This window comes from Cebus imitator, unplaced genomic scaffold (genome assembly GCF_001604975.1).
Source record: "Cebus imitator isolate Cc_AM_T3 unplaced genomic scaffold, Cebus_imitator-1.0 Scaffold328, whole genome shotgun sequence".
Classification (NCBI taxonomy): Eukaryota; Metazoa; Chordata; class Mammalia; order Primates; family Cebidae; genus Cebus; species Cebus imitator.
In genome coordinates, this window is record NW_016107643.1 from 2,213,031 (window position 1) to 2,228,503 (window position 15,473).

The window sequence follows — 15,473 nt, forward strand, 5'->3', positions numbered from 1 at the left end:
AAAAAAAAAAAAAAAAAGAAAAGAAAAAGAAAGTCATTGACCAATTCCTGACCACCGTTCTGGGTTGATTACTGCAAGGGTTTGGCTTCCCGGCTGGTTGCTGCAGACTCTATTGTTGTGCACAGTCTGGCCATTGTGGATTTGTATGTGAAGTCTCTGAGGAGGTATTGTTGCATTGCTCCGAAAAGCTCACAGTCAGGGTAAGGAAATGAGATGTACATTCAAGTACAAGAGTGTCTGTTCCTGGAATCAGGGATCTGCATGAGGCCAGGCTGAGGGTGAGGCTGTGGGTAGAGGGAGGGCTGAGCTGTATTCAGGTGAAGGGTTGGGCTGAGGATAGGTGAGTGTCAGAGTAGGGCAAGGGGATTGTCCAGAAGCTTCCTTCGGAGGGTAGGTCACCAGTGTAGGGCTGACTCGGTGACCCTGGCCAATTAGCCCTGTCTCTGACCAGCTCTGATTTAAGGTCATGCTCTTCCTACTTCCTTAACATTTCCTTTGGCATGAAGAAACTTTCTCCAGCTGCACTTGGTCCCTTGAGGGAGTTCCTTTAGATGTAGTCTAAGATCAGGGAGGAAATGGCATGCCTTTGATAATAGGGGACCAGGGTGAAATTGCAGCCTGCAGTCTCTCCCTGCTGTGTGATAAAAGCATTATCCCACCTGCACAGGAAGGTGCTCTTAGAGTCCCCTCCTCTGACAAGCCAGAACTGCCCCCATGCCATTGTGCTAAGAATTGAGATGCTATGACCTGCAGATCTCTCAGGTTGGTAGGGGTGTGAGGAGATGGTGGGAATGAAAGGGGCTTTGTTTCTTTCATTGTGCTATTTAATGCATTTCCTTCTCATGAAATGTTGGCTGTAGGAGTAAATATCATCCATAATTTTCAGTCATTGCCAATCTAGGGTGATTGAATTAAGAGGTAACCTCCCTGTCTTACCAGAGTGTCTAAAAGGCTACATTATTGCTCTACTCTTTCGGGTTGAACATTGCTTTCTTTTTTTTTTTTCTTTTTGTGCCTCAGCCTCCTGAGTAGCTGGGATTACAGGTATATGCCAACATGCTGGCTGTTTTTTTAATATATACATATATATTTTTAGTAGGGATGGGGTTCTGCCATCTTGGCCAGGCTGGTCTTCAACTCCTGACCTGAAGTGATCTACCTGCCTCAGCTTCCCAAAGTGTGGGATTGCAGGTGTGAGCCACCACACCCAGCCAATATTGCTTTCTACATCTTCATTCATTCATGCCACACATATTTATTGCAGGTGTAAACCAAGTACCAAGCATTTTGCTGGTCATTAGGGATAAAATTTTGAGTAGGACACAGCCTTCACTTTCATGAATCTCATAGTCTTTTATAGGAAACAGCTGACAAGAACAAAAGTGCAATGAGGAACACATCCATGGTGCCATGGCAGGATAATGGAGGGGCTGGGTTACTTAGGTGGAGGGGAGAGGGCAGGCCCCTCTGAGGGTCGGGCAACGAGTGAGATTGGATTTTGATGAAATCCCAGGTTCATGAAGAGCAGACAAATATACCTCAAGCAAAAGAAAAACATGTGGGCAAGTCTTGGCATTCCTGACACCAAATTAAGGCTGGTGAGTTTAGAGCACAGAAGATGAGACTGAGGGCACAAGGTGCAGCTGGAGAGGAAGCTGGGGGTCACTTGGAGATGCAGAAAGGTGCAAATATAAGAGGAGGCCACGGGGTTTAAGTAGGAGTGTCACAAGATTTAGGCTTTATAATAGTTTCATTTTATAGCCAGGCACCGTGGCTCATGCCTGTAATCTCAGCACTTTGGAAGGCTCAGGAAGGTGGATCACTTAAGTCCAGGAGTTCAAGATTAGCTTGGGCAACATGGTGAAATCCCATCTCTACAAAAATACAAACATTAGCTACACTCTAATAGTGTGGGCTTGGTGACGCACACCTGTAGTTCCAGCTTTTTGGGAGACTGAGGAGGAAGGATCTCTCTTTTTTTATTTTTAGTTTTTTGAGGTGCAGTCTTGCTCTGTTGCCCAGACTGGAGTGCAGTGGCACAATCTTGGCTTACTGCAACCTCTGCCTCCTGGGTTCAAGTGATTCTCCTGCCTCACCTTCCTCAATCTCTTGAGCCCAGAGGTTGAGGCTGCCATGAGCCGTGATTGTGCCACTGCGTTCCAGCATGGGCAACAGAATGAGGCCGGTCTTAAACAAATAAATAAATAAACTCTCATCTACAACAAAGTCATGACTTGTTTTTATAAAAATGACCATGTGCATTATAAACATTTTACAAAATAGAGAAAGGTAAACAAAGAGGAGCAGTAATTCACCATGATGTCTATTTTTAACCTGTTCCTTTGGGTACCAGGCTAGGAATGGCATGAACAGGAGGGAAACTCATTCATTAGTTACTTATGATTAAAGAAATACCCGTGAAGCACCTACTCTATGTCACACACTCTTCTCAGCTGTGGGATGTGGTAAACACAGCCAAGCAGTTTCCTGCATTCTTGGGGAGGAACAAGTTGGGTGCATCTGGTGATTCGTGATATGCAGACAGCTACACAGGCTAACAGAACATAGAGGCAGCATCTCGAGATTTCTAACGAGAGGATCTCTCTTTGGAGGGGTGACATCTGGGCTATGATGTGAGTGACGAGAAGGAGCTGGGAGAATAAGCCGAGGCTGTGGGCAGGAACAAATGTGGGGGTGAGCTATGGGGGGGCTTCGTGGGTGGTAATGAAGTGCCTGGGCTTTATTTTAGATATGATGGGAAGCTACTGAAATTCATTCAGAACTTTGTACACCACCAGGCAGGAGCTTATGGTGGTTCTGAGAGGGAGAGGAGTGGCCAGAGTTGAGATGTACCTTGGAGGTGAACTGACTCCTGATGAACTGGATGTGGAGGGGGATTAAGGGAATGGAAGGCATCAAGGAGGACTTCCGGATTTCTGACTTACATAACTGGCTGAATGGTGGGAGGTACTATTTACTGACACGGGGAAGAACGAAGAGGGGGAAGAAGGACATTTTTAGTGAACATGAGAGTTAATGTTAGGACAAATTAAATATGAGATGCTGTGAGACAGCCAGGTACAGGTAGTGAGGAAGCATTTTTTTTTTTTTTCTGAGACTGTGTCTTACTCTGTTGCCCGGACCAGTGAGTGATCTCAACTCCCTGCAGCCCTGATTTCCTAAGCTTAAATGATCCTCCCACCTCAGTCTCCTGAGTAGCTGGAACCACCGGTGGGCACCACCACAATTGGCTAATCTTTTTTTTTTTTGGGGTAGAGACGAGGTCTCCCTATGTTGCCCAGGGACTCCTGGGACAAATAGTCTGTCACCTTGGTCTCCCAAGGTGCTGAGATTACAGGTGTGAGCCACTGCCCCTGGCCCTCAGGAGGCATTTTCATATTCAGACTACAGTCCTGAGGAGAGGTCTGAGGGAAGTTAATCTGGGAGTGGAGGGCCCACAGATGGCCTTGAAAATGGCTAACATCACCTGGGAAGACAGTGCAGATAGAAAAAAACTGCCTCTGGAGGTACAAGATAAAGGAGGAAGAGCTGCCAGGGAGATTGGTGAAAACCTGGAGAGTGGCAACATGGAAACCAGGAGGGAACAAAGATTTAAAAAGGAAGACATGGTCAAAAATACTTAGTGATGCTGAGAAAAGGAAATTATCCATTGGTTTGGTAACATGGACATCCCTGGGGACCTTGAGAAGAACATCTCTGTTGTCACATTGGAGGAGGCACCAGGTTGAAGTGGACTGAAGAAGGAACACGCAGGCAGAAGAGGAAGCTTGAAGAGCCAACGTGTATGTGAAAAGATGCACAGGGCTACCACTATTTAAAGAAATGCAGGGGAGGCAACAATGAGATGCCATTTCTTACCCATCTAATTGGCCAACAATCAAAATGTCTTATGGTAGGTGTTAAAACTGAAGTTTTGTCTGGGACCCCCCCCGAGTGACACAGATGAGGCATCCCAGAGACAGATCCCTGTAAGTAGAGTTTAAAAAGAAATGGTCCCCAGGGCGGTGACTCTTAGTCCCCAGAATCAGAGCAACAAGGCAAGAAGAGCCAGACAGTGAAGAAGAGAGGACTGGGTGAGGAGGTTCCTTTGGAATGTGTCGCTGCTCTGGGGTGAGGTCTCAGCACTTATGCCCCGTGGACAGGGGTGTAGGATGCAGCCTCCTCACAAGGTGAGTGCCTTGGTCAGCTCATGCTGCTGTAACAAATACCATGGACTGGGTGGCTTAAACAACAAATATTTATTTCTTACAGGAATGGAGGCTGGGAAGTTAAAGGTCAAGGTGCTGGCTGATGCAGTGCCTTCTGATAACCTGCCTCCTGACTTGTAGACAGCCACCTTCTCACAGGATCTTCACATGATGAAGAGATAGATCATCTCTCATCTCTCCTTATTTTTTTTATAATATTTTATTTATTTATTTATTTCGAGTCAGGGTCTTACTCTGTCACCCAGGCTAGAGTGCAGTGATGCAATCACAGCTCACTGCAGCCTCATCCTTCTGGGCTCAAGTGGTCCTTCCAAATCAGCCTCCTGAGTAGCTGGGAGCCCAGGCACACACCACCATGACTGGCTAATTTTTGTATTTTTGACAGAGATGGGGTTTCACCATGTTGCCCGCACTGGTCTTGAACTCCTGGGCTCAAGTGATCCTCTTGCTTTGGCCTCCCAAAGTGCTGGGATTACAGGGTTGAGCCACCATGCCCAGTCCATATCTCTTCTTATTAGAGCACTAAATCCCATAATGAGGGCTTTATCCTTTGGACTAATTACCTCCCAAGGGCCCCATCTCAAAACACTATCACGTTGGAGATTAGGGGTTCAACATTTGAATTTGGGAGGGACACAAAAAGTTAGTCCACAGCAATTAGCAAGCCTTCTGGGGAGGTTTGCTGTGTGTTCAGCAGAGCTAGAGGCACCGAGAAAACACACTGGAGAAAGCTAAAGTGATAACCAGCAGCGGGAATTTTGTCTCATTTCTGATCTCAGGAGGGACACGTCTTAGTCAGTTTGAGCTGCCATACCAACATACCATAGACTGGGGTCCTTAAGCAACAGAAACTTATTTCTCACAGTTCTGGAGGCTGGGAAGTTCAAGATCAAGGCACCAGTGGATTCAGTGTCTGGTGAGGGCTCCCTTTCCTGTTCATAGAGAACCATCTTTTCACTGTGTTCTCACATGGCAGAAGAGGCCAAGAATTTCTCTGAGGCTAAGGATCTCTCTGGGTTTTTTTTTTTCCCCATAAGGGTACCAATTACATTTGTGGGGGCTCCACCTTTGTGACCTAATAACTTTGCAAAGGTTCCACCTCCTAATTCCATGACATAGGGGATTAGGTTTCAAAACATGAATTTGAAGGGGATACAACATTCAGTCTATGGTAGGAAGGTTTAAATTCGTCAGCTTTTTATTTTATGTAGGACTTTTGCTGATATTAGTTTTTAGCTTAAGGAAATTATACTATTAGTTTGCTCACTGTGTTTTCAAAAATCATGAACAGGTGTTGAGTTTTAGCAAATGTTTTTTCTGCATCTATTGAGAATCTGAATCTGAAACTAAGCAGAGCCTTTGGAAGTCTCGTGGTGCTGAGGAGGCAAAAATAAAATTTCAAAGCCCGCCGATGGGGAGGGACATCAGTGAACACTCAGACTTTCAGCTAAGACCCGAGAAGATATGGGCACAGAGATCTCAAAGCACCTCAGTCCCTGGTTGGATTAAGGCAATTTTCTCTACTGTCTGCCATAAGCAAAGGGTTATAACATAATCCTAAACTGTCTATAATTTTTCTTAAACAATGTCTGATATTCAATCAGAAATTACCAGGGATATCAAGAGGTCAAAGCAATTGACTTGGAATCAAAGGAATAAAAAAAGCCCACAAGAAACCCAGATACTGGATGTATCAGAGTTTTAAATAATCATGGTTAGCATGTTTAAGAATATAAGTGATAAGATCGAGAATTTCACAGAGAACTAGAATCTAATGTAATAAAAAGAAGATAAATTATTCTCTAAGCTTATCTGGAAATTTCATTTATACTCTCCATCACCCTCTTTTGCCAAAGTATTTTAAAGAAAATCTGTGAATATCACTTCATCTGTAAACACTTAATGATGTCCTATATTTTTTTTCTGGTGCAAACATATGGGTGCTTTATGATCATTTCAAACCTGTACATATATGCTTTCACATGTTTGGGTATATTTTTGTACATTTTACAATTAAATAAAAAGAGTGGTCCATATTCACTGTCATCATTTCCTGTAAACACCCCATCCCTACCAATTCCATCCCTCCACCCTCTTCAAATATTTCATGCAATGGAATACATATTTTTTTCTTAAGAGACAGAGTCTTGCTATGTTGCCCAGGCTAGAGTGTAGTAGCTATTCACAGGCATGAACGTAGCACACTGCAGGCTCTTAACTCCTGCGCCCAAGCAATTCTCCTGCCTCAGCCTTTCAAGTAGCTGTGACTACAGGCATATGCCACCACACCTGGCTGGAATATTTTTTAAGTAAACTTTTTATTAAATTATAACATATATAGAGAAATATGCACACTGGCAGACAGTTTGCTGAATTTTCATAAAGTAAACACACCTTTGTAACCATCACCCAAATCAAGAAACACAATGTTTTCTCACTCCTTTTTGTTGGAGACTTTCAGGGGCATCTAAACCTTTTCAGTTGCAAGTGTCCAGCAAATATTTATTCAAGTAATTAATAAAGGAATACTGGCTGGTTTTCATTTTAGTTCCATGTTGAAACTTGAACCAGCAAGCGACCCTTTCTCGGTGGACCTCCATCAAAGGCATGAAGGCCAACTCTGAATGGGAGCAAGGAGTGGTTATGGCATCTGCAATTAATTTCTTCAAAAATAAAGTCAAGGTAGATGTAGGCTTATAACTACAAATTCGTGAAGGGACACTTTGAGTGTGAAGAAGACAGATAGGCAGCATTTGGCAAAGGAATGATTCTTTTTTGTATAGTCATTCTTTGGCTGCTCTTCTTTGCTTACATCCAGTCTTATTTATTATTTATTTTAAAACGACAGCTTTGTTGGTGTGGTTCATATACCACACAATTCACCATTTAAAGCATACACTTCAGTGATTTTTTAGTAAATTCACAGATATGTGTAACCATCAACAAAGTCATTTTTAGAACATTTTGTCTCATCCCTTTATAAAACCTCCTACCCATTAGCAGTCACTCCCATCCTCCCACAACCATCTTCCCTAGTCCTAGGAGGTCACAAATCTGTTTTTTATCTCTATAAATTTACCTATTTTGGGTATTTTACATAGAATCATATAATCTTTTGTGAGTAGCTTCTTCCACTTAGCATAATGTTTTCAAAGTTTATCCATGTTTTAGCATGTATCGGCATTTTATTCTTTGTATGGCTGATATTATTTCATTTCACTGAAAACAGTTGATTTGACTGAGCATGATGGGTTATGCCTATAATTCAGTGCAGGAGTGTGTGCTTCTCATGGAGCGGGAGGGCTGCAGGAAATGTTTGGAGTGCAGAATGGGGTCATGGTGTGCATTATCAGAAGGGAGGTACACAGAAGTACTGAATTGAGGCTTTGGGAGCTGCTGGAAGCTGGGTGGCAACTGATATGAATAAGGATGTGAGGAGTAGATACATGGTTAGCTGCCTACCCGACTTCTCCCCTAGGCCATTTCTCCTTCCTAAAGGAGTCTTGAGGTGGATTAGCTATCCATCTTCAAGCCTTGTGCTTGTCCCTTCTCTAGTCCTAGGGAGTGAGTCCTGATTGGGTAAGCCTTCATGAAAATACCGTTTTTCTGTCCAAAGTTTGGTTTAGACATAGGCAACTGATGCAATTCTGTCCAATGGGAAATAAGAAAATATCTGTTGGGGGCTTTTGGGAATATTTTATCATCTTCAAAAAAGACACAAGGAAAAGATAGTTTTCTACTTCTAGAAATGACTGTTTCTGATGTAATGCTTGGAACGCCTGCAGCCATCTTGGGACCATGAGGCAACCCAGATTGATAGGTTGGCATGCCGGGGCTGGCAGAATAAAAAGATGGAAGGAGTCTGCATTCCTGATGATTGTATTGAAGTACTTAATCAATGGCAGCCCTGGAGCTGCCATTTTGTGGTGGAAAACTATACATGCCCTTATAAACTATTTTGAGTTGGACTTTCTGTTATTTGGATCCGTAAGTGTCATAACTGACACCATGAGGCCGGAGGAGGTTGGAAAATGTACATATATCTTCAGACATGCTGACATTCCCAACAACAGAGGGACTTGCCACTGAATGCATATATAGAGATAAATATATAGATGTGTGTGTGTGTTGAGGTGTGACTGTGTGTATGCATACATTTGTATATACATTATCTCTAGAAGGATTCTAAGAGACTGGTAACAATTCTTACTTAGAGCGGCATATGTTTAGAAGAGAGACATACTTATCACTATTTGCCTGTGTGTTTCAATATGTGTTGAAAGTAGTTAAGAACCTAACTGACATTGTGGAAAATAAAATCAGTGATGGAAGGAGCGAACACAGGAAAAGCTTCTAGGAAGGCAAGCAACAGGCCAAAGAGGTGAAATTAATAAAAGGAAGGATGGGAATTCCTGAAGAGCAAACCAGAAAGCCATCATAAAAATGGAAAGAAAGTAACAAGCAAAGGCATAAAATAATATTTTTTCTGAGACGAGAAAGGATGATCAAAAGAGCTGAACTGTGTTTCAACAAAACATATTGGAAAATATAAACAATATTAACAATCTGATATTTTAATGCATCCTGGTGAAGATTTCATGTTTTGGGTAAATGAGAAAAGAAATTGAGTCTGAACTTGTATGTTCTCCTTCATCAAGAAAATGGGGTGAATACTGCAGCATCAATTCTTAGGTAGATGTTATGCCCTTATTGTTCTGGGAGACTGAGGGGTATGTTCTGAAAGGAAGATGCCTTAATCAATCAGACATGCTCGGGAAATGCTGTGGCCTTCCTTTGGAAATTTACAGAGCTTGTTAATTCAGTAAAAAATGATTTATCTTTATTTATATCCACATTTTAAAATAAAAATTTTAAATTTTAAATTTTATTTTATGCAGAGATAGGGTATCACTCTGCTGCCCGGGCTCATTTTAAACCTGTGCTCAAGAGATCCTCCCACCTCAGGGTCCCAAAGTGCTGAGGTTATAGGCATGAACCACTGTGCATGGCCTTCCAAGAAAAAATTTTATGCTTTTATTAATGTCCACAGAAAAGTATCTCAGAAACTGCTACTTTGGGAATTATTCAGCAGCAGAGTTCCAGGATTGTGACCCAAAAATTCTTGGCTCCACTAAGTTGTTCATATGTAAAGGTAACAGGACTTTGTATATTTATATTTAGTTGTAGCCAAGATATGCAAAGTCTTAGACAATGTAAAGTATTATACACCTCCTCTTTAAGGTTGCTGCCAACATGAGCTCTAGGGCTGAATTAGTGTGCAGCGTTCATTTAGAGATGGGAATGACCAGAGGTAGTAGAGTGTGGTGGAGGGACTAACAGGCTAGGAGTCAGCAAATCAGATATTAAACACAATGCAAAATGCATTGGCTACTAGTCATGTAATTTCAGCTGGTTATCTTAACTTTTCAGATCTCGGTTCCAACCCCTAACAATGAGAATAATTCCTGCTTCCTTAGACAGCTGGAGGATTAAGTAGGATAAAAGATATGAAATTACACTCAAAGGGATAAGATATGTATTATTTCAATTTGAGTTCCCCAAGTAGTGAGATAAGGGTTTCAAGTACAGGTAGTTTATTTGGGAGGTGATCTGAGGAAATACTGGTTGGGAGTGGAGAAGGGAGACAGAGAAGGGAAGGCAGTGGATAAACGTGTGCTCTTAAGCCAGTTACCACTGTAGGCACCTGGGGCTCTGTCCGCTGCAGAACTCTGGGACCGAGTATAGAACACACACCTTTGAGTTATCCCCATGGGGGATCAGGGAGGTGGGATATCTACACACCCATTCCCATCAGTATTGACGTGGGCTGCTGGCGGTGGGTGTTAATTCCCTGTGGCTCCTAGCCTGCCACCAGCTGAGGCAGGGAGAGCTCCAGCAGCCCAAGGGGAGCTCTGAGAAAGGAATTGCAGGTGCAGGCAGTTGGAAGTCATGGAAATTGTTGGTTCTGATGGGATTCAGGTGGAGCACTGACATATCTATTACTGTAACTATCCTTCAAGTTCTGTTACAGCATACTAATTATCATCATCAAAATAATATTTGGATAGAGATGCTTTAGTGTTTCCCCAAATCTCTTTTCCAAACACTGTCTCAAAACCTACCTTGTCCATGGAAACGACTCCAGCCCACGCTCAAGTCTGAACTCCTGTGGCCCAGTGGCGTGGCATGGCCTCGGCTAGCCCTTCTTGTCTGTTGTCTTGTCCTCCTTGATGCCCTCTCCTGCCCCTCTCCCACCTCTCACCTAGCACAGGATTGGGAGCACACAGATGCTCAAGAGGGACTTGTTAACCAATAGAATTAAATTCAGGATGCGACATGAGCTTTCACTCATATATATTCCCATTTCTATCTAGAAATGCCATTTTTGAGCCAGATACCTCCTGATGAGAATGACATGTTAGGGAGGCCTGTATAAATAAAACTCATGAATGATAGCCAAGCCTCTTCTTAGAAATTAGATTCCATCTTTCCCCCCAGCAAAATGTTCAGTGGAACTGCTCACATGGAGCAAAATCAACTGGCCTGGGTTTCTCCTCTGCCACTTTGGAGCAACTCTCTTGGGACATTTGTGTTTTAAAAACATCTTCTTATCTCAGAATCTTCTCTATTCCCAGTTGCCAACCCCTCATACCACTGGTCCTCAGCCCCTGGGTGCTGGCCCCTTGCAGCCAAGACCAGGGCTCCTTCAGCCTATGTGGGTTTGGTAGACTGTTCAGGTATCTCATTCCCACCCCACTGCCCCCCACCTCCATGCCAACCCAAGTTGGGGAGCTTTCAAAATTGCTTCTTAGCTGACCTTCCCAACCGAAGACAGCCCATTGGCCTGAGACCTGCTGTGAGTGAGGGGTCAAGAGAGAGACAGGCTCTTCTCGGCAAGAATATCTGTCTTCCCCTTCCCTCCTAAGCTTGACATCTTGAAACCATATTCGCTTATGGGAAACAATCAAGGGCCTTGATTTTTCCATTGTCATCTTTTTTAAAAAAATTGGTTCATGGGAGGTGAAAGCCTTAGATAGAAAAACTCAAAACAGTGCCCAGAACAACCCACTGCACGTTCTCAAAAACACTAGTGATCTGCCTGCAGCTTAATTTTTTCGATAATACACAACAGAGCTGTCTGCATTTTTTCCCACTCAATTGAGTGACTTTTTGATGGATTTGACTGGTTGTTTTGGCATCGCGTAGGCACAAACTTGAGCTGGGGCTCCACAGAGGCGGCGAAATCAGACATGAATAATAATCATAATAAACCTTCACAACATTTGAAAATTTCCAAAGTGCTTTTCTGCACATTTACCTCGTTCCATCCTAAAGCGCCCTGCGACATAGACGGAATTGGTATTACGGCGCCCGTTGTGCCAATGGGGGACAGAGAGGCCCAGAGATGGGCGCTGGCTTTTCCTGGCCCTGATCAGAACTGGACTCCTCATCTAGGGCTCTTTCCACACTGGGAGAGAGCGAGAGAGAGGATATCTGGTGGGGCCTGCAGGGCAGGAGGCTGGGGCAGAGACTCTTCAGCACGTTAGCTTGGGTAGGGTCAGTAGGGTTCAGGGAATCAGGTTCTGAAGAGGAAAGCAAACATCAGGGCGTTGGACACCAGCCTGGGACCACGCCCCTGATGAGATGGGAGCCAGAACTAGGGCTTGCAGGCACCACATGTGAAGAGGTCTGCAAGGCGCCTTACTTCCTCATCTCCGAGGGCTGGTGCCAGGCATAGCTGTGAGGTGGCACACTGTCTCCAGTGCCCCTTCTGGGCTCCCTGCTCTAGTGGGCTGGCCTTTCTACCAGCTCCACAGGCTCCAGGCACATCTCCTACTCATTCTTGGCCCCAGGCTCCCTGGCCCTGGACCACTGTTTCCATCTGCCTCATCCCCCGGGGAGCTCCCTGTCCCATCTCCCCTTTCCTGGGATCCAGCTCTCTGTGGATGTAACACACTGCTTGCCAGAGAACATCTCCCAAGGCCGCAGGTAAAATCTGTTTGTTTTTACAGGGGCCTATTCAGGATGGTGCTCCCTCTCAGCTTAGCCCAAGCTGTCATCCTGAGATGTGTACTTCCCATTGACCTTGCCTTGGAGGACTTGCTCAAATCCTGCTTCCTCCAGGAAGCTTCCTTTGAGAAGCTGAATTGATGTGGTTGTGGTCCCCAGCTTCTCCTTTATATTCCTCCTCCTCCTCCTCCCCCTTCTCTTCCTCCTCTTTTCAATCTAGAGTCATGAAATGCAGCACTAGTGGTGGAGCTCCAGGCATCAGCTGGGGCATGTTTGAGTGAGGTTGTGAGTTCATCTGGGAGCTCCTGAAATTCATAAATGGAGGATTTGGGTTTGTGATATGTGGCACTGAATTGATTACTTTTCTGTCATTTTGAGATGTCTCATCTTCAACTCTCATCTCCCAGTAGACAAGGAGTGTGTTCCCCATCTTGGAAGGGATATCTAAATGGGGTGCTGTTGAGTGGGGCGGAAGATGGGAGAAGGGAGCAGACATGGGCAGAGGAGCAGCTGCTGCTCCTGATCAAGCTCCCTGCACAGGCTTCCTCCAGGGACCTGGAGGAGACACACCCCCTACATGTCTCCTCTGCTTGGGGGTGGGGTCCCCTCCTGACCTCCTCCCATGGTAGCCCCCATGCCCCTAGGCTGCAGATGCCCTTTCTGTCTTCCATACACTCAGGGTGGCACAGACGGCTGCTGCTAAGTCAGCACTGGGTGCCCAGTTGGGACGCTGAGGATAAACATCACTGGCCACCATAGTCCAACTCAGGGCACAGGCTCCAGGGTGTTTGGGATGTGTCCTTGTCCCCCTGGGGATTATGGGGGTTCTGGGCCCTCACCACCCCATCCTACTCCAATTTCCCTTTGAAGGGCCTGACAAAGGCAGGGTCCCCCTCCCTTCGCCCTTCTGTACAAATGTGAATCATATTTCATTTTATGGCATTTTCTTTCAGTGAAAAACACATAGTTTGACCAATTAAAGCCTCTTTTGGATCAAGCCCCTGACAGAATCAGACAGACAACTGAAAAGGACGTCCTGTTCCTATGTTTTTTTGTCTCTCTCTCCTTTTTTTCTTTTTTTCCCCTTGGTCACAGTTCAGATTTAGAGGGAAGCAGTGATGGGAATAAACTGTGTCCACTCTGGCCTCTTGGCGGCTGTAGGAATCCAGCGCCCCCCAGGCCAGAGAGACAGGAATTACTTGGAGAGCTCTGAGTGAGCTCCCAGGCTGGGAGAGGAAGGTGGGAAAGGGGCTGTCTCCTAGGGAGCCCCAGAGTGGATGTGAGGAGAAGGGTCCACTCAGGAAGAGCAGAGAAGGCAGGAGGGAGAGGCCAGAGTGGTCAGAGGCTCCCCTCACATGCTGGCCCTGCTTCAGGCACGTGTCAAACCTGGTGGAAGGAGATGCTACAGGTATGATGTTAAGGAGCATTGTGACAGTGCCATGGGTAGGGCCACCCTCACCATCCTATGAGCCCTGCAGACAGTGGCTTAGTGGATCCTGGAGGTGAGGCTGGGGCAGAAGAGGAAAAACAAGCTGGATGTGGCATGGTAAAGGTAGCTGATGGGTTATCTTGTGAGACCCTCTGGGGACTCTCAGAATCACTGAACAAGTGAAGAGGAGGTGTCTTTCATGAGCAGCATCAGTAATATATACCTTCTTACTGCCAAGGGAACCCTACTTGTACCACCAGAAAGCTGTAGAGACCTGGAGAAATTGGATCATGGGAGATGGGAAGGAAGGAATAAAAGTAAATTTGTTGGATGTTTATGCACCTGGCATGGTGTCAGGTCTGGATTAGGACAGCAGCTTCAGAGGTGGAGAGAAGTGAATGGTCCCAGGGCTAGTCAGAAGTTGAATGGAGAGGACATGATCAATGTGGGAGTGATACGATGGCCACTTCTTTCAGCTTGTGCAATTGGTGTGGGACCCTTGCTCTCAGATCCTGCTACTGATACAAGGAATGTAGCAGAGAGAGACACAAAAGCGAACCCTCTTCCTGTGGGATTCCAGCCTAGGAGGGAAGACGGTGAACAGGAAGCGACAAGTGTGGTGCGTGCTACTGCATGGTGAGGAAGAGGCCCCTAGGTGGGTTTGAGCATCTGGCTAAGTTCCTGGAAGGCTCTGCAGGGTCTCTAGGGATACCAAGGAATCCAGATGGGAGGGAAGTATAAGACAGAAGGAGGAAAGCAGGACTTGGAGCTATTCTTTCACAGTTGGCAGGGTTGCTGAGTGGGCATTGCTGGCCAAAGCCTGTAGCACTTTACCCAGACAGTGGAGGATTAAGGTTGCAGGTTTGGACATGCTGAGTCAGGTCCCCGGGAGACCTCCATGTGCTGATGTCCAGTGGGTGGTCAGATAGATAAATGTGGCGTTCATCAGAGGACTCATAGCGGCTTATTCAGGTTTGAGTCCATTAACATATCTGTGGCAGTTAAGGTCATGGGATAGGGTTGTCCAGTGAAAAGAATGAGCCCTGGAAATGGCTGACCTTCCTTACTCCCCCCGTCCCTGCCACCTATCTCTTTGATAAAACAGTACAAGACTAACTAACAAAGTTGGGGTGATAAAAGATGCACATGATTAACATTCAAACAATACAAAAGAGTATACAGTGAAGAGTGAGTTCCCCTCTCCCTCCTGATCCCTACAAACCCCTACTTCAACCCCAGAGATGTAACACTTTCTTACATGTTCTTTTAGAGATGTTCTATGTTTATGATGTAACTTTATATATATGTTAGCACACTACATTTACCTTTCTACATCTTTCTTCTAAAATTTGCTAAATATCTTGGTGATCATTCCTTATTAGTACTAAAAATCCACCTCATTCTTTTATATAGCTGGGTCATATTAATATAATGTCACATGACATACATGTTCCATAATTTAATTAACCAGTTCTGTACAAGTAGGAATTCAGTCTGTTTTCAGACTTTTGCTTTATAGACAACGCTGCAAAAATATCCTTGTGTATACAAACATTTAGGGATTGATTTTGGCTGCATGTAACAGAAAAATCAAACGACAGAAAAGGAATTTAAACAACATAGACATTTGTCTTTCTTCCCCTCACATAATAAGAAATCTAGCTTAGGCAAAACTGACATGGTTTAGTAGCTGAATAATGTCACAGTGAGTTCTTGTGCCCTTTATCTTGTGGTTACAAGATGGCTGCTGCAGCTCTAGCCATCATATCCATATTCCAGGCAGGAAATGGGAAGGAAGACAATAA

General features: G+C 44.8%; 1 long non-coding RNA gene across 2 annotated transcripts in view; it reads left to right on the plus strand.

Moving 5' to 3' along the window:
• LOC119467752 overlaps positions 1-10,145 on the plus strand; it is a 16,397-nt gene extending 6,252 nt beyond the window's left edge. Inside the window, exons 3-4 of one of the 2 annotated variants that reach the window (XR_005196362.1) lie at positions 8,243-8,252; positions 10,135-10,145. This is a non-coding gene — a long non-coding RNA (uncharacterized LOC119467752). Of the gene's footprint in view, positions 1-2,510; positions 2,515-2,699; positions 2,712-8,242; positions 8,253-10,134 lie in introns of those variants that run through there. The other variant, XR_005196364.1, reaches the window with a different exon arrangement.
• The last annotated feature ends 5,328 nt before the right edge of the window (positions 10,146-15,473 follow it).